This window comes from Canis lupus, chromosome 17, assembly GCF_011100685.1.
Source record: "Canis lupus familiaris isolate Mischka breed German Shepherd chromosome 17, alternate assembly UU_Cfam_GSD_1.0, whole genome shotgun sequence".
Lineage (NCBI taxonomy): Eukaryota > Metazoa > Chordata > Mammalia > Carnivora > Canidae > Canis > Canis lupus.
In genome coordinates this window covers 7,430,119-7,448,944 of record NC_049238.1, presented here as the reverse complement: position 1 = coordinate 7,448,944, position 18,826 = coordinate 7,430,119, and the positions used below count along the sequence as shown (strand labels likewise).

General features: G+C 48.7%; 1 long non-coding RNA gene across 3 annotated transcripts; it reads left to right on the top strand.

Moving 5' to 3' along the window:
• The first annotated feature begins 15,546 nt into the window (after window positions 1-15,546).
• LOC111090414 lies at window positions 15,547-18,436 on the top strand. Of its 3 annotated transcripts, none has more exons than XR_005371792.1 (4): window positions 15,547-15,679; window positions 15,891-16,046; window positions 16,985-17,135; window positions 18,124-18,433. It is a non-coding gene; the product is annotated as an uncharacterized LOC111090414 (long non-coding RNA). The 3 variants fall into 3 exon arrangements; XR_005371793.1 differs by having other exon boundaries at window positions 15,579-15,695; XR_005371791.1 differs by having other exon boundaries at window positions 15,567-16,046; window positions 18,124-18,436.
• The last annotated feature ends 390 nt before the right edge of the window (window positions 18,437-18,826 follow it).

The following is an 18,826-nucleotide window of genomic DNA, read 5'->3' as shown; positions in this document are numbered from 1 at the left end:
CTGCTGGCCTCACACCGGGCACCTCCTCCCGAGGCCAGACCCCTCACCTCCCCTGCATGTGGGTGCCCCTCCCCTCTGCCCGCACACCCCTGCCCTCCCCCTGCCGGCCTGTGGTCCCGAAGCCCCCTTCCCAGTTCACCTGCAGCCTCCGCCCGGCCTCGCTGCCCGCTTCCCACACCCCTTCCTCCTCATCCCTCCTCCCCTCCGGGGCCCTGACTCCCCGCTGCTCAGTCAGAGGCCCACTAGCTCGCGCAGGACTCGCTTCTTCACCGGTTCTTCATTCAACAGACTGCAGTCAAACCCCGACAGGTGCCAGGCCGCAGCTGGGGGCTGGGGATACAGCACGAACAAGCCAGAGAAATCCAGGCGCCTGGGGGTGCTCAGGGGTTGAGCGTCCGCCTTGGGCTCAGGTCATGATCCCGGGGTCCTGGGATCGAGTCCCGCATCGGGCTCCCTGCATGGAGCCTGCTTCTCCCTCTGCCTGTGTCTCTGCCTCTCTGTGTGTCTCTCATGAATAAATACATAAAATCTAAAAAAAGAAAAGAAAAATCCTTGCCTTGGTGGGTTCCATTCCAGGGGACAACCCCCCATAAAATACTAAGTGCAGCAGCGGGGAGAGGGCACAGCAGGGCAGGGGTGCTGGGGGCTGCTGCAGGGGAGGGGCTGTGTGGCCAGAGGGCAGGGTGCCCCTGGACCCAGGCTGAGCCCCCCGGCCCCCCCATGTCAGCCTGCTCTGGCTCTCCCTACCTCAAAACCCACAGAAGATGAAAAGAAAAAAAAAAAAAAAACAAGCAAAATCTTCCTTGATCCTACTCCACCCCACCGCACCCGCTCTCTCCCTTTCCTCTCTCCTCCTAACTTCTCACAGGACCCATCTGGGTTCTGGGTCCTCACCGCCCACCCTCCCGCTCGGAGCCTGTGCACCGAGGGGCCCCTCCCGCCAGCAGTCAGGGCCGATTAGAGAAGAGCCCCCCGCACACCCCCCGGGGCATTTTGGGGAATGGAGAACGTAGGAGACGGAGGACCCACCCGAGGGCAAGGGGTGCAGTCAGCAGAATCGGGGGGCTCCAGGGTGCTGCCGGGTTCCAGGCCCGGCTCTTGGGTCCCTGGCTGCAGGCCGGCCCCCGCTGGGGCATCATGGACCCCGTGGACCCCAGGCCCCAACAGCAGACCAGCCTCAACGAGCGTGGGCAAGGGGGTGTGCAGGGTCCCCCCAGCATCACCAGAGCCCAGCGGGGAAGAGCAGGGGCCAACCAGCTCCCCATGTTCCCTCTTGTGTCATCACCTGCTCCTCCTGGTTTGGCTCCTAAATTTGGGGTGGTGGTGGGGGGTCTTTTCCTCCTCCTTCCTCACCTCAGGCTCCTCTTACCCAGGTAATTGCAACAGCTCACACTCAAGCTTCTTGCCTCTATCCCACCTCCACACCGCTGCCCGGGTGGCCTGTCCACATCCAAATCCATCAACATGGACCCTTCTGGAATGGCCCCTCAGCCCCAGCACCCCAGCACCGCGAGATGAAGCCCCTGCTCCTCCTCAGGGGGTGCACAGCTGCCTGATGGGGCCCTGGCCTCCCTCCAACACGAGCACTTGTTCCTGGCTGTATGTCTCCGTCACATCGTCCTTGCACCCTGACCTTGGTTCGAGCAGCCCGTCGGTGCCAGGTCTTTCACCTCCTCCCTTTGCTCAGCTAATGCTGACACAGCTTTTTTTCTTTTTTTTTTTTTTTAAGATTTTATTTATTTATTCATGAGAGACAGAGAGAGAGAGAGAGAGAGAGGAAGAGAGAGAGGCAGAGGGAGTAGCAGGCTCCATGCAGGGAGCCCGATGTGGGACTCAATCCGGATCTCGGGATCACAACCTGAGCCGAAGGCAGACACTCAACCCCTGAGCCACCAGGTGTCCCAATAGCCTTGAAGACTTGGACCGGGAGTGGCCCTCCACTGGGGCCTTGCAGGTGCTGCTGGGATGTGCCCTTTGGACAGAAAGCAGGGTGTGGGCAGCCTTGATCAAGGGTCTTGACCGGGGCAGGCACCTGTGGCTCTCTGCAGGAAGGGCCCGGGTGGACCTTGCCCTCTCCTCAGCTCCGTGGAGCACCGGCCACGGGCCAGGCATTGTGTGGTGCTGGGTTCAAATGCTCACCAGGAGACAGATGTGCAGAACAACCCAAAATGCTGGGTAACCCCAGCAACCCCAAGACTCCTCCTGGTTGTCCTAGTCTCCAGCCTCCCCTTCCAGCCCTTCCTTCTCTGGGCTCCCGGATGGCTCTTTCCAAAGTCATTTGGAGACTGTGACTTCCCTGCTCAAAGGAACAGTCCATTGGTCTCCAGATACAAAGCCAGAGGCTTGACATTTCGGGGTCCTCATTATCTGGTTCTGGTCCTGTGTTCCAGTCTCGCCTCTTCACGCCCCTTGATGTGTGGGCTGTCTCTCATGCCAGGCTGTTTCTCTGCCTCACTCCACCATCCACCAGAGGGGTCCTAATGCACAGTGCAGAGCCAGGCCCTGAGATTGGCAGTGGGGGTAAAATGATGACCAAGGCGTAGCCCTGCCCTGGGCATGGGGCTCGCGATCTAGGACCACAGCATTTCCCCTTATCTTGTCTGTTGTTCAATGAATAAATGAGCAAGGTGATGGATGCAGTAAGCAGATGGCTGAGACCCCAGACAAGAAGGCATCGATGAGTCTGTAAGTGATGTACTTGGAGGCATTCCTGTCTGGGGGAGAAGGAGGGGAACGACTATGTGATTTCTCCTAGAGGGAGGGGTGAGTGTAGGTTGTCATGGACTGAATGTTGTGTACCCCTTACCTCTGCCCCCCATATTCAGCCCCAGACCCCAGTGTGATGGTAGTGGGAGGCAGGTCCTTCGGGAGTAATTAGGTTTAGGGAAGGCATGATGGGGGGCCCCATGATGGGACGAGTGCCTTTAGAAGAAGAGGAAGACAGACCATAGTTGTCTCTCCACCATGTGAGGTCACATGAGGTCAGCAAGAAGGCGGCGGACTGTCTGCCAACCAGGGAGCCCTTTCTCACTGGGAGCTGTATCCACTGGGACCTTCATCTGGACCTTGCAGCCTAATCTGTGGTGTTTTGTTACAACAGCTCTCACAGACTAACACACACATGAAACACCAAAATCACACTTGCAGTGAACTGTCTTGCTAACTGACAGAGGGCCTCATGTGAAGTGTCCCCGCCTCGGGTGCACATCACGCTCCAAGGCAGGCCTGGGAAATGTGCTCATGGTGGAGCCCAGGGCTCTAGGCCTCGGCCAAAAGTGACTGGGTGAGGCCTGCTGCAGAGAAGAATCCCTGTGACCTAGGGACCAGAGGGGTCACCGTGGCCATCCTGCAGGCTACTTGCTCTTCTCCACACCCTCACTGACCGATGCTCCCCCTGCTGGAGCAGCTTTGACCTTGAGCAAATGCCCACTAAGGTTAACTCGTGTCTTCTTATATTCTGTATGTTGAAGAACTAACATCTTTTTGGGGTAGGGGGGTGGGGGGGAGGCAAACATGAACATTTCAGAGAATTTGAGAATTAAAGAAAGATACGAAAATACCCAGATCACTTGTAGTCACAAGAAAAATCTTGTAAAAGACAGGCAAGGTCCTTTATCTCCCATGAAGAGGAAGACAGCCACCCATGCCTATTCCAAGTGCAGCAGGTATGCCTTCTTGGATCCTTGCCCTATCTGATGTTTATGTGAGGAGAGAAAATGCCTGGGTGTAACTTGCCAGAGGGATTGTGAATGGGGAGGAAGCTCCTCTGGTTCCAGTATCACTGTCTACACCTCTTTCTGGCACTGAAAGGGCAAACCCTGATGGGTTTCATCATCCAGAGGCCTGGCCTGGAAACTCCATGCTTTCCCTCTCTACCTTGGCAACTGGACTCCCCCACCTTCATCTACATCCAAGAAGAAACTTTTTCAAGGGTTGTCATCTCTCCCAGACATTTTGGGGACTTTTTAAAAATGACAACATTTTGATTGGATCAGGAAAGTGGTCTCCCAGCTGAGAAGCCCACTTCTGGAGGGTCCCACACAGCAGGCTCTAGTCTCGGTGGATTGCCTTTGTGCTGCTTTGCTGGAAGATGGGCAGTGAGCATAGTGAGCTCCAAGCATGACAAGCACTGCTCCCCACCTCAGTCTCCTTTTTCCTCTCTAACACCGTCTTTAGAGGAGAAGTGTGCTCAGTCCAAGGGGAGAACCAAGAGTGATTTATGCAATCATGACAATCTGACTCCATTTGCTGGATACTTTGTTTCTTAGGGTTCCTTGTAGCTAGGGTTAGTCCTGTGACAACATCTTGGACAATGCCATGCACAGGGAGGGGTGTGCTGGAGAAACTTTGGTCTCCCTGATAAAACAGACAGATGTGACTCTATCTCTTTCCTCTTTTTTTGTCTTAAACATGGGTATGATATCTAGAGTTATAGCAGCCATTTTTTTTTTACCAATGATATGATCAACATGAAAAAAAGTCAACACACATGAGGGGACATATAGAAAGGACCTGGACTGTCCACCCCATTCCAAAGGCATTCTTTTTTTTTTTTTTAAAGATTTTATTTTTTAAATTTATGATAAAAAAAAATAAATTTATGATAATCACAGAGAGAGAAAGAGAGAGGCAGAGACATAGGCAGAGGGAGAAGCAGGCTCCATGCACTGGGAGCCCGACGTGGGATTCGATCCCGGGTCTCCAGGATCGCGCCCCGGGCCAAAGGCAGGCGCCAAACCGCTGCACCACCCAGGGATCCCCCAAAGGCATTCTTGAGTAGACAATTCGATGTTCCCAAATGTCTACCCCTACACTTCTATTATATAAGAAAACTAAGCCCCTATCTCTTAGATCTCTTCTTTTTGTAGTTGAAAACATTCCTAACTGATTCACCTTGCATGTCTAACACCCCTAAAATTCTCAAAAGTTGGTTCTGTAGCATTTATAGTTCCAGGACCTTTAATCAGACCAGATCGTGTCTGGTGCAGCAGAAAGAATGCCATCAGTTTCATTTCAAGGAGCCTTGTCTCCTTTCTTAACTTCCTGAGATTTAGCACACCACCGGTAGATTTATCACTATGCTTAGAAGAAGAAAATTAATCTAGAATTCAAAATTCCAAACCTAGAACCCACATGAGGTGCAAACTCTACTAGAAGATCTTGAACCCACTATGCTAGAACTCTAAAGGGCCACACACCCAGGATTAGCATGAACCAGAAATCAATCTTCACTTCTTCGCCTACTATAGAGATGACTAAGAACAGTTTTTTGGCACGGAGGAGATTAGGGGGAAAATCTCAGCCCTGGGAAGTTGTGACCACATACTAATCCTTGTGCATACTAGCCCAAATTCACATGACCTGAAGGGTTCAAAAAATCTTCAAGAAGCAGGTAGGTGTACATGAAGGCAATTCTGGAGTGAAAGTTCTACTGCATGGCATCAGCAGGTGCAGATCCTTTCTGGAAAAAAGTCACATTCATCCCATCCCATCCTCAAAAAATTCTCACAAAGTAATTTTTCAAGAACAGTAAGTACACTCAGTGAACTAGAAAAAAGCACAAAGGGAAATAAGGCAACAGGATCAGAATAAGGAGAAAAAAATAGCTAAGCCAACCCCCAAATGCTTCATATATTGAAATCATGGGAAATAAATCATAAAGCCATTCTTTCTGTTAAGAGAAATAAAATACAAGCTTAAAAATATCTGCAGGAGGATAGGGTGACAGGGTGATAGGCACTGAGGGGGGCACTTGACTGGATAGCACTGGGGGTTATGCTATATGTTGGCAAATCAAATTCCAATAAAAAAATATACCAAAAAATATCTGCAGGAAACAGAACTATTAAAAAAAAAAAAACTGACCTAGCAGATTTTTAAAAAAGAATCAAATAGATCTTTTTTAAAAAAATAGAAATGAAAACAATAAAAACTGAAATTTAAAATTCAGTAAATGGATTTAATAGATTAAATATAGACAAAGAGAGAATCAGTGAACTGGAATATGGGTCAGAAGAAATCATCAAATGATGGCACAGAGAAACTAAAAGATGAAAAAGAGGTTCAGGGATGGGCAGGAGAGAGTGAGACTGTCCAAAAACATTCTGTTGTAATTCCAGAAAGAAAGGCAAGAGAGAATGGGGCCAGACTATTATTGAAAGAGATAATATCTCAGAATTTTTCAGAACTGTTGAAAGATATCAATCCATAGATTTAAGAAGCCCCACAATGCCAAGGATGAAAAATAAAAAGTGAAAAGGATGTTCAGACTCTGAATGCTCACAACCTGTTCTCTTACAAGCAGAGTAGACCAGTGACATGTCCCACGGGCAGATGTTACTCAACCCATCCTGGAACGTGGAGCTCCTGCAGGGGCATGAACAAAGCAAATAGAAGTGCAATAATTGCCTCTGCAAAGTCCATTCCTTCTTTCCTGGCCTAGGTCTGCTGAGGGCTATGATCAGAATGACAGCTGAGGTGCCAATCCATCCTGACCCCCCAATTTATTATGTATAGCACAAGACAGATGGAGGAAAGGATGGAAATTCCATTCCTCCAAGACTGGATTCATTTATTATTGGGAAGTCTAGCATAAATTCCTTGTTGACCCCACTCAGCCCTATAGCTCAGTCTCCATGCCCAGCTTTGTAGTGCCATGCACTTAGCATTTGATAGCAAACACTCTGGGATCTCTTGTGTAGCCAAGAGAAAAATTCAGTCTTGTTAATTTTGGAATATCAAAGCTTACATCTCATTTTCAGGCGCAAAAACTGAGGCCAGAGAAGGTCAGGAACGCAGAGGAAGGTCTGAGGTAAGGTCAACCTGGGCCAGGGTCTCCTGATGCCCTGTTCAGGGTACTCTCTACTATTTGCATGCCCACTTCTCAGGGAACATGAGGGCTGACTAGTTCATCTTCTGGGATGCATTCAACAACTGGTCATGACAGCATGTAACAGAGTGTGTGAAAAAGAAGCTTCCTAAAGCTTCCCTGCGGGGACATGGAAATACAGATATGGGCACCCCAAATCCAAACAGCCCAGTTACATAACCGCGACAGCAAATGGTGAATCATTGCCGTGTAATGGAAAAATCAGATTGGTCACTAGGAAAAGTAAAAGGATCACTGCGGTGAGTCACTGGGCCCACCCTCACGTTGAGTCTCCGAAACACTACACCTACCGGTTGATTCAGAGTCTGGCCTTTGTCTTCCTTTCTTCCACATCAATGTTTCGATATTTCACAATGGAGCTTTGCAAGTGATGTGAATTTCTAAAGAAGGCTGGGCCAAAGCCCCGCACGTTGTCTCTGGACTGTTCTAATGGGTGGGCTCTGCACCTACACCCAGCAGAGATGACAGCTTAACGTGGAATAATAGCTAATATTGTTGAGTGTCTACTGTGTTCCAAAAAGACCCTCGGACTCTTGAAATTCGTTATACTGATTCAACCTCATTACAACTCTATGAGCTAGGCATTGTCCCCATTTCACAGATGAGACAGCTGAGGCTAAGAAGGATTAAGAACATGCCTGAAGTCTCATAGTTAGCAGGAAATGACAGAGGCAAGAATCATCCCAGGAAAATCCATCTGAAGGCCCACCTGCTTTCTACCAGAATGGCTTTTGTGACCTAAGGGAAAGGCAGACACCCAGGTGGTGGTTGTCATTAACGGGAGAGGAGACCGTGAATGGAGAGAGCCCCACGCTCCTGGTGCCCGCAGTGACTGTACAGTAGGCACGATCCTCCCCTTTGTAGTAGATTGTAAGAACTGAAATGGGACAAAAAGGCAAGGACAGCTCTTGGAAGAGGACTTTTTGTTCAGTGGAGGGCTATTCCCTTGGTAAACCACGTGGAAAGTTCTGGAAGGCAACCTTTTACTCAACACTGATGAGGAGCACTGGCCTATACTGCGTAGTGGAAACTCACCCAGAATAACATTTTCCAAAGCAGCTGTTCACGTGGTAGGCTGGGCGTGGAGAATGCCTCTTCCGCAGGAAGTTCCAGCTGAGCACACGAAAACACACTATGCTGGTGGCCTGACGAGCAATTCATTTGTTTATATACGTTACTGGTGTGACCCACTTCCCCAGCCACTTCTGCTTTTGGTATTCAAATTAGTCAGCGGGGTAGTTGTCCCAGGGCCTCAAGGACTCAGTTCAAAAGGGCCAGACCCTCTGTCTCCAGCTGTAGAGAAGCTGACTCGGTTTCCCTCTACAGCAGTTTCATCGGGACTTGACAGATCGTTGCCACGCACGGGTCCTTCTCAGTGCTTTTCCCCACTTCTGTCCCAAGGACAGTCCAGTTGGCCTGGAGGTGACTCCTCAGGGTTCCAATGAGGAGGAGTGGTCTCTGGTGGCCTCGGCTCAGCTGTGACTGCACCCCTGCACCAACCCTCCGCTGTGTGTGGGGCCAAGGGTGCTGGTGCCCTTGCTCACTGGGGTCTCCGGGTCCCTGTCCTCAGGGCCTCAGAACCTCTGTCCCAGCGGGCGGTGGCCAGGCCAGCAGTGTGTGTGCTCAGGTCGGAGGCCTAAACCAGCCCCTGCCCGGCCACACTCGGCCAAGTGCCCTCCCTCCTGGTGGGGCCTTGTCTCTCCCACCCTCGTAGGTTCTGATGATGCTGAACCTTACTGACCTCACTCCACACTCTTACAGAAGTCGATTCCAAGTGTGCTGGAGACCTAACTACAGAAGGAGAAAAAAACGAAGCCTCCAGAAGAGAAAATAGGAGAGCATCCTCATGGCCTTAGGATTAGCAAAGAATTCTTAAAACACAAAAAGGGCTAACTGTAAAGGGAAGAGCCTAGTAATCAGACTTGATGAAAATTAAGAGCTGCCGTTTGGGGGAACCTGGTTGGCTCAGTCAGTTAAGCATCTGCCTTGGGCTCAGGTCATGATCTTGGGGTCCTGGGATCCAGCCCCTCATGGGGCTCTCCTCTGTGGGAAGTCTACTTTTCCTTCTGCCTCTGCCTGCTGCTCCCCCTGCTTGTGCTCTCTCTCTCTGTTAAATAAATAAATAAAATCTTTAAAAAAAAAAAAAAAGCTGCCGATCATCAATTAAGATGCCATCACCACAGAGTGTAAAAGCCAGCCACAGAGTGGAAGTCCCTGGCCATACGTATTGGGAATGGGACGTATCTGGGGAATATATTTTTTAAAATTCTCACAAACCACTAATAATCAGAGAAGCCAGTAAAAAAAATTGGCGAAGGATCTGAACAGGCTCTTCACTGAAGACTAAATCCATCCAATGGCCAGTAAACAAACAAAATTGCATTCTCCTTCATCAGCCGCCGGGGACGTGCAGGAAACCACAACAGCTGCACCCCTGCCCTAGTGGCTCCTTGGAAAAGACACACGGTGGCTGGTGGTGGCAACAATGCTGGGCGCCTGGAACTGTCATCACTGCTGGTGGGAGGTGAAGATGCGTGCAATCACTTTGGGAAACTGCTAGGCCCCCTCGACTGAAGCTAAAGAGTAGCTAGTCCTAGGACACCGCAAGTCCTAGGACACGTCCACGGCACGTATGCACGTGTGCACAGAGCGTGTGAAAGAATACTCGCAGGAATCAAGTGCAAAGAAATGCAAATGTCTCCCCCAGCACCAAGGTGTACTCACATAATGGAATAGGACATGGCCACAAGGCCGAAGTGTTGATTCTCCGAGCAGCACACTCGAGATGCAAGCGTGCAGCTGAGCAGCGGAGAGCACACCGTGTGCTTTCTTGCACACCAAGTTCCAAAGCAGTGAAGAGAGGTCTGCAATGGAAGAAGTCAGAGGAGAGGTTACCCTTGGAGGAGTTAGTGCCTGGGAGAGGTACAAGGTGCTTTCTGGAATATTCCATGTCTTGTTCCGGGCACCAAGTTGTTCTCTTAGAATTTGTGTGCTTTTCTAATGCAGGTTGTAGTTGATGAAAATTTTTCTTTAAAAATGTGAAAGGGAAGGGGTCAAGGTGTCTACCTCTTTTCTCCCAGCAAGTGTCTTCCACTGTTTATGAATTTGCCCACCCTTTCGCCTCCGCTACAACCTTGAACTCTGTGTTTTAAGGATTATATCCAGGAATGGGCATGTGTATAACTGGGCAGGTGGACCTGGGGCCCCTGCTCAGAATACAGGGCATGAACTTTGCTTTTCCTGCTGGAGAAGCATCTGGCAACAGTAAAATGACAGCTTCTCTCACCAAAGCAAACAGGTAAGCTTTGCCTGACACCCTGCTACACACACACACACACACACGCACACACTCACTCTTGCTGTTTTTCTGTTTATGCAAGCTGCAGGCCCATTGTAGAACACGTAGAAAATACAGAAAAGAATAAGAAAAGTAGAAAAGTCATCCGTGATCCTACTGCCCAAACACAAAAGAACTTCTCATCTTGGCATGTTTTCTTCCATCTTTCTATACACGTATATTTCGTGACTACATTTTTTAACAGCTCCCTTGAGGAATAATTTGTACACAACAAAAGTCACCTGCTTTAAGTGACTTTACTTCTTTACAATACTTCTCAGTAAATTTTCAGAGTTGTGCAACCACCATGACGACCCAGTTGTAGGACATTTCCATCACCCTCAAAGGATGTCTCGTGCCCATTTGTACTCCTCCCCATCTCCCTCCCCTGCCAGGAGCCGAGATCTGCTTGCTGTAAATTTGTCCTTTCTGGACATTTCATATAAAAGAAATCATACGCTATGCAATTTAATGCATCTGGTTTATTACACTTACCACAATTTTTTTGAGTTGCATCCATGCTGTAGCAGGAATCAGCAGTTTGTTCTTTTTTATTGTTGAGTATCACCCCCTCTGTGTGGGGAGATTACATTTTGCTTATCCATCTATCAGTTGGAGAACATTTGGATTTTCTCTATTTTGGCCATTATGAATAATGCTGCTGTTATACTTGTGTATAACTTTTTGTCCGATCATCTCTTTTCATTTCTCTTGGGTACGTGCTCATGGGGGAAATCCCGGGGCATATGGTAAACTTATGTGTAACTTTTAAGAAACTGACAAACTGTTCTTTTGAGGTGGCTGTGCCAATTTACATTTTCAGCAGCCGTGTAGTCTCGTGTTCCTGCAAGTTGTTAAGATTATAACCATTCTAGTCGGTGTGAAGTGGTTTTAATTTGCTTTTCCCTAATGACTAATGAGCCATTTGTGTACCTTTTTGGCGAAATGCCTTTTCAAATATATATTTTTTAAGATTTTATTTATTTATTCATGAGAGACACAGAGAGAGAGAGAGGCAGAGACACAGGCAGAGGGAAAAGCAGGCTCTCTGCAGGGAGCCAGATGCGGGACTTGATCCCAGGACCCTGGAATCACACCCTGAGCCAAAGGCACTTGCTCAACCACTGAGCCACTCTGGCATCCCTGTCTTTTCAGACATTTTGCCTATTTTAAAATTGGATTGTTTGTCTTTCTATTGAGATGTAAGAGTTCTTTATATTCTCTGGGTACATGTCCTTTATCAGGTATATGATTGACAAATATTTTCTCCCAGTCCATAGCACGTCTTTTCATTTTCCTAATGGTGTTTACTAAAGCACAAATGTTTTTTTTTTAATTTTTTTTAAATTTTTATTTATTTATGATAGTCACAGAGAGAGAGAGAGAGAGGCAGAGACACAGGCAGAAGGAGAAGCAGGCTCCATGCACCGGGAGCCCGATGTGGGATTCGATCCCGGGTCTCCAGGATCGCGCCCTGGGCCAAAGGCAGGCGCCAAACCGCTGCGCCACCCAGGGATCCCAAAGCACAAATGTTTTTAATTTTGATGAAGTCAATTTATCCTTTTTTCTTCTTTTACTACTTGCCTTTTTTGGTATCGTATCTAAGAACTATTTGCCTAGTCCAAGATCACAAAGGTTTTATCCTATGTTAATTCCTAAAATTTTTATAATTTAAACTTTTATACTTATATCTAAGATTTATTTTGAGTTCATATCTGTGTACATTGTGATTTAAGGGTCTAAATTCATCTTTTTGGCATGTGGGTATATAATTATTCCAGTGCCATTTGTTGAAAAACCATTCTTTCCCACTCTTGAATTCTTTTGGCATCTTTGTTGAAAATCAATTGACCAGGGATCCCTGGGTGGCGCAGGGGTTTGGCGCCTGCCTTTGGCCCAGGGCATGATCCTGGAGACCTGGGATCGAATCCCACATCGGGCTCCCGGTGCATGGAGCCTGCTTCTCCCTCTGCCTATGTCTCTGCCTCCCTCTCTCTCTCTGTGACTATCATAAATAAAAATTAAAAAAAAAAGAAATTCAATTGACCACACTGTAAGAGTTGATTTCTGGGCTCTTGATTCTGTTCCAATGATCTACATATGTGTGTGTGTGTTTGTGTGTGTGTGTGTCTTATGTCCGTACCATACTGTCTTAATTATTGTAACATATTTGTAATAAGTTTTAAAATCAGGGAGCATGAATGCTCCAACTCTATTTTTCTTTTTCAAAATTATTTTGACTAGTGTGAGCTCTTTGCGTTTCCATATAAATTTTAGGATTAGCTGATCAATTTCTGCAAAAATGCCTGTTGGGTTTTTGATAGGGGCTTCATTGCATCTAGAGTTCCTTTCAAGAGAATTGCCATCTTATTGGTATGGGGTCCTACCATCTATGAACATATAACATCTTCCCATTTTTTTTAAACTTTAGTTTCTTTTAGGGATGTTTTTTGACACACAAGACTTGTACTTCTTTTTGTTTAACTTATTCCCAAGTATTTTACACTTTTAGATGCCATCATGAGTGAAATTGCTTTCATAATATCATTGTTGGATTGTTATTCGATTTTTGTAACTGAACTTTAAGTTGTGTCCTTGCTGAGCTTGTTCATTACTTCTAGCAGTGTGTGAGTATGTGAGTGTGTGTGTGTCTTCCTTAGGATTCTCTATGTACAGGATCATGTTTTGCCTCTTAATAAAGACAGTTTTGCTTTACTCTTTTCTAATCTAGATGACTTTTGTTTCTTTTTCTTGATTGATTGCATTGGCCAGAACCTCCAGTAGAAAGATGAATAGCCATGGTAAGAGGGATCATTCTTGCCTTGTTACCAATCTTACGGAGAAAACATTTAAGCATGAGTTATCATGTTAGCTATAGGTTTTTGGTAAAGCAGGTGAGAAAATTTCCTTCTATTACTAATATGTTGAGAGTTTTTATTATGAATATTAGATTTTTTCAAATATATATTTTGTGCCAACTGACCATGCAGTTTTGTTTTTTATTCTATTGATATGATGTATTACATTAATGGATTTTGCTTACATCTCTGCAATAAATCCCCAGTGGTCGTTGTGTAGAATTCCATTTATACACTGTTCAGTTCAGTTCACTAGTTTTTTTTTTTTTTTGAGGATATTTGTATCTGTACTCATAAGAAATATCGATACTTAGTTTTATCTTCTTGTGATATCCTTGTTTGGTTTTGGCACAGAGGATTCTGGTCTCACAGAGTGAGTTGTTAAGTGTTCCCTCCTCTTCTATTTTCTGGAAGAGTTTGTGGCAGATCAGTATTATTTCTTCTTTAAATGTGAAGTCATCTGGGCCTGGACTTCTCTTCATGGGAAGTTTTTAACTTATAAATTCATTTTTTTTTACATGCTAAAAGTCTATTTAGATGAGCTCTTTCTTTTCAAGTCAGTTTTGGTCATTTATGTTTCTAGAAATTTGTCTTTTTCATCTTAGTTGTCTGTTGGCATAAAGTTTTCCATAGTATTCCCTTACGATCCTTTCAATTTGGTCAAGTCTGCAGTGATATGCCCTCATTCATTCCTGATTTTGGTAAGTTGAGGTATCTTTCCTTTTTTCTAGGTCAGTCCAGAAAAAGGTTGGTCACCGTTGCTGATTATTTCAAAGATCAAGAGTTGGTTTCATTGCTTTCCTTTTTGTTTTTATTTTATAGAGTCCACTTTCATCTTTAAGATTTATATATGTATATGAGCAGCCTGGGTTGCTCAGTGGTTTAGCGTTGCCTTTGGCCCAGGGCATGATCCTGGAGACCCGGGATCGAGTCCCACATCGGGCTCCCTGCATGGAGCCTGCTTCTCCCTCTGCCTGTGTCTCTGCCTCTCTCTCTATCTCTGTGTCTCTCATGAATAAATAAATAAAACCTTAAAAAAACAAAAAATGAAATATATATACATATATAAATGTTTATTCATTTTTATTTTTGTTTTTTTTTATTTTTTAAGTAGGCTGCATGCACAGCATGGAGCCGAGTACAGGTCCCAAATCTCTGACCCTGAGATCAAGACCTGAGTCAAGATCAAGAGTCGGATGCTTAACTGGCTGAGCCACCCAGGTGCCCTTGATGTATATATTTTTCAATGAAATTCGATTCATAAAGTTTTATATTCTGGTTTTTCTTAAAATTGTCATAAATCTTTTCCCATCATCAAACATCCCTTGACACTCAGTTTTTGTGGATGCTTCATATTACATTGTGCTTGCTAGGGATTGTCCTATCATTGGACGGTTGAATGGCTTTCTAGTTTCTCAAGATTATGAACAATGCCTACAAGAACATCTTTCTACTTACATCTAATTACTTCTTGAGAATAGTTTCTCAGAGGCAAGTTATCGGGTCAGAGCAGGTGAATACTAATTCCGTTCTGGAAGGTCTTCACCAAGTGATGCTCTCTTGGCTGGGATGAGAACATTTACTTGACAGTACTTCAATTTTACAAATGTTAAAGGAAGAATCCTGGCCCAGGTTTTCTGGGGCTCGGTGACAGTGAGGACCCCGAGGGCTGCAGCAGGGCCGAATCTGAGCATAGGCTCCTTGAGCTGCGTGAGGTTGGGGGTGAGTGGAGGGAAAGTGAAAGATGTCCTCTCTCAGGTCTGGTGTCAGGGCCCACAGACCGGTGCTGGCTGGTGATGGTGATTCAACACTTCAAGGCCAGAGATTATCTACCTCAGCCTCTGCAGGGGGAACCTAGAGGCTGGTTCAAGGTCCCCTAAGAGCCACGTGGTTCCCTCAGGCTCAAGGGGCCTGTGTCAGCCACTCAGCTCAGCTCCATACATTACTGACCAGAACAATTTGAGCAACAATGAGGTTGGCTCACCCCACACCCAAAAACTTGCCACTGGTCTGCAGGGAATGAAGTGCAAGCTCTTTAGCCTGAGTTCCACAACTTTCCACAGACTGGCCCAACTTCATTTCCTGGCTTTGTTCATTTTTTTCGTTCATTTATGCAACAAATGGGAGTACCTCCTCTCGGCCTGGCACTTTTCTAAGTACTGGAACACAGCAGTGGTGATAACAGAAAGCCTGCCTTCGGGGAGCTTCCAGCACCCTTGCCCCGCCCCCCCCCCCCCCCCCGGGCACCCAGCTCTCCCCCCCACACCCCTACATGTAACCACACCAGCCTCCTGCTCATACAGAACACCAGGAAGCATTCTCTTGCCACAGTTCTGCCTGTCTTGCTAGAATATTCGGGGCCGCCTGGTCATAAAGCTCTGGCCACACAACAAGGCCCTTCAAGTTACCTCCTTAAGACCAGCCTTCCCTGGCTCCATCTGGGCCCGATCCTTTGCTTATACTAGGCCATTAGGAATGTTTATTGAGTTCAAGAGCCCTGGGCTGTGGGCCAGCTCCCAGCAATGCCGTGGAGCTCCTGAATGCAGGGCTGCTTTGATCCGTCCCGGGTCCTTGGGGCCTCCTCGCTGTCTGAGGGTGCCCGGCGGGAGGGGTACGGGTGGGTAGGTCATGGGAGCTAGTACGCGATGGGAGAAGCCTCACTGGACACCAGCTGTGTGCCTCTGGCAGGCCATGCATCCTCTTGGGGCGTTGGGGTGCTGCTCTGGAAGACAAAGGGTTTGGCTAGATGGGGAGTCCCCAGAAAGTAGTGACCCGAACAGTCCCTCCTCTGGGAATTTTGTTACAGGTCAGATTTTGGGTCCTAGCCCTGGAGGCTCTGATTCCTGGGCAGGGCCCAGGAATCTGTGTTTTCGATGACCAGCCATCCTTGGCTGCGGAAAGACTGGACAAGGTGAACTGTGAGGTCTCCACAGCTTCCTGAGTCCCTTGGATCTAAATTCAGGTAACTCAGACTGGAAGTTCTGTGAGAGTCTCTAACTAAATCTGCTCCTTAGAAAAATCTGCTGTTTTTCTTCCTTTGAAGACAGGGCCCACTGCTGGGCTGGGCAGGTGACAGGCTTGCCCAGGTATGGGGGAGCCAGGCCAGCTGGAAGCTGTGTGTGCAGCCCTCAGCTTCCACGAGACTGAGTGGCCATGTGTGACGACTGTTCCTCAGAGTCCTGCTGTGCCCAGAGTCTCAGCCTGGGAATCCCTATTGCAGTGGCCCCTCTGTCCTCTGAGCAGGTCTCCCAACCACAGGCATCTCCTAGCTTGCAGGGGTGGGTGATGGGGAGTCACCACACCTGGCGTGCAGGAGCATCAGCCACTCACTGAGCCTCAGCTTCCTCTTGGGTTCCATGGGGGCCCCTGCCAGCCTGTCTCATAGGGGGACCTAATGAAATGGCCTGAGGCCCCCCCGGGGGCGGGGGGAAGCAACGCTCCACATCAGCCCTGGTGCTGAGCCTGCAGGGAGAAAGGCAGGACTCAGGTGGGGGCAAGTAGAGGCTGGACTGCCAGACAGTCATCAGGCAAGGCCTGAGCCAGGAGCCAGGCCGAGCGGCAGGTGTGCAAGAATGGGGCAGGTAGCAGCAGCCTTGGGTGCCCGGCCCTGATGCCCGGCCCTGAGTGACGCTGCCTGCCCCATGGAGGTTGGAGGCCCAGGGCCCATCCAGGGCGGCTGTTCCTTGAGGCTGGGCTTCCTCCATCTTCTGTAGCCATGGACAATCTAGGGACCCATCTGGGAATGCCGCACCTCAGAAAACCCCCACTGGCCAGAAAGGGGAGTCAAAGTGGGCCAGAGCAGCCCAAGACTCCGGCCAGCTTCGTCTGTCTCAGCTGCAGGTTCATGCAAACTACAAATGAGGTCGGAGCCTCACCTAGTCCAACGTGTCCATTTTACAGCTAAGCAAACTAAGGCAAATCAGCTGAACAAGGCCTTCAGGTGCCCCAGCCAGAGAACCGTTTCTGCTCAGCTGTCATCTGCTCCCTTTCATGCCTCCCTGGGCTGGCACAGGACTGGATCCTCCTGGGTGTTGTCCTCCAGGAGTGCAGGGTGAGTCCTGACCCCCCTGAAGGAGCCTCGGCTGCGACAGGACCTGAAAGGAGCTTTTCTTGTCTCTCTTGGCCCCGGCTCGGCCGCCGACCTTTGCTGGCCTTTGCTGGCCTTGAGGGAAGGAAAACAAGCAAGATAAACCTGCGTTTATCTCCCGTGGGGCCCCTGGCTCAGGGACAGGGGAGGCTAGGAATGTTATCTCCTCCTCACAAAGGTGAGAAGAGCTGAGTCTCAGAGCCGTCCATGCGGGCCTGGGAGGTGAGCCCTCCCAGCCCTAGAAAGACAAGAGCACACTATCTAATGGTGTCACGATTTCCCGGTCAAAGGATGACATAGTGAGTGGACCCTGGTGATCGCACTGCACCCCCAGCTTTGCAAGCACTTCTCTTTTTTTTTTAAGATTTTATTTATTTAGAGAGAATAAATAAATAAATAAATATTTATTTATTTATTTATTTATAGAGAGGCAGAGACACAGGCAGAGGGAGAGGCAGGCTTCCTGCGGGGAGCCCGATGTGGGACTCCATCCCAGGACCCCCTGATCACGCCCTGGGCCGAAGGCAGACGTTCAGCCACTAAGCCACCCGGGCGTCCCTGCAAGCACTCTGTATCTGATTTTCATTTCTGGGCTGCGATGGTCCTAGGAGGGGGACGTGACTCTCCCCGTGTGGCAGACAAGGACACTGAGGCACAGGAGAGCATGTGTCCTGCCTGGGGTCATGTAGCTAGCGAGGTCGGGGGCAGAGCTGAAGCTGGGGCTGTCTGACCCCACCTCTATTGCCTCCATCCAGAACCTTCCAGGGAGTAAATAGAGATAAGGGTAGTGCCCGTGCCGGAGCTGCCTGTGCCCTTCCACTTTACAGGCAGGGAAACTGAGGCTGGGAGGGGCACGCTGACTTGTAGGAGGCTGCAGCCAGCCCCAGCGGTCTTTCCCAGACCTGGGACCCCGTTTCCGATCTCATGGCCAACTGTCCCCGGCTCTTCCCAGGCCGTCCAGGGTCTGCCTGCCAGCCCAGCTGGGGACTGGGCAGGGACAGACGCGGCAGGGAGGCATCCGCAGAGCCCGGCACAGCACGCAGACCTTTGGTACTTGCAGCTTTTTGCAAATCCTGAAATATCACCTTCTAATTGCTTAATTTTCTGCATTCGTTCATTTATTTAGACTAGCCTGGGGCTCTCCCGCCTGGCGTATTAGAGAACTTCTTACTTTTTAATAATAATACTTAGCATTTATATAGTGTGTTTCATGTTCAAAGTGCTTTACAGAGTTCACTAATTAATCAGAACGCTAACTGCCGCCCTGGGCAGGTTTGACCAAGTTCTGGGGCTCCTAATTGTGAGGGGTGTAGTTCCTCCTGCCGCCCGACCCCCGCTTTCCCCCCCGCGGACCCCCAATGCCATCCACAGCCAAGATCCTGGGCCATTGCTCCCAGCTCGGCCCCTGTGTGCTGGGTCACAGCCTGCCACCTCTGGGAGCCCCCTGCCCCTGAGCACAGGAGGAAACAGGCTGTGTGCAGGTGACCCTAGTGTTGGGGTGCACGCCAAAGGGGAGAGAGCCGAGAGACCCATGGAGGGGGCCCAGAGTGGGGCTCCGGGAAGGATGGAGATTTGAGGAATGACAAGGAGATCTCCCTGCAAGGGGGGTGGGGCGGGGCAGGAAGGGCATCCGAGTCAGAGGGAATAGCCCATGC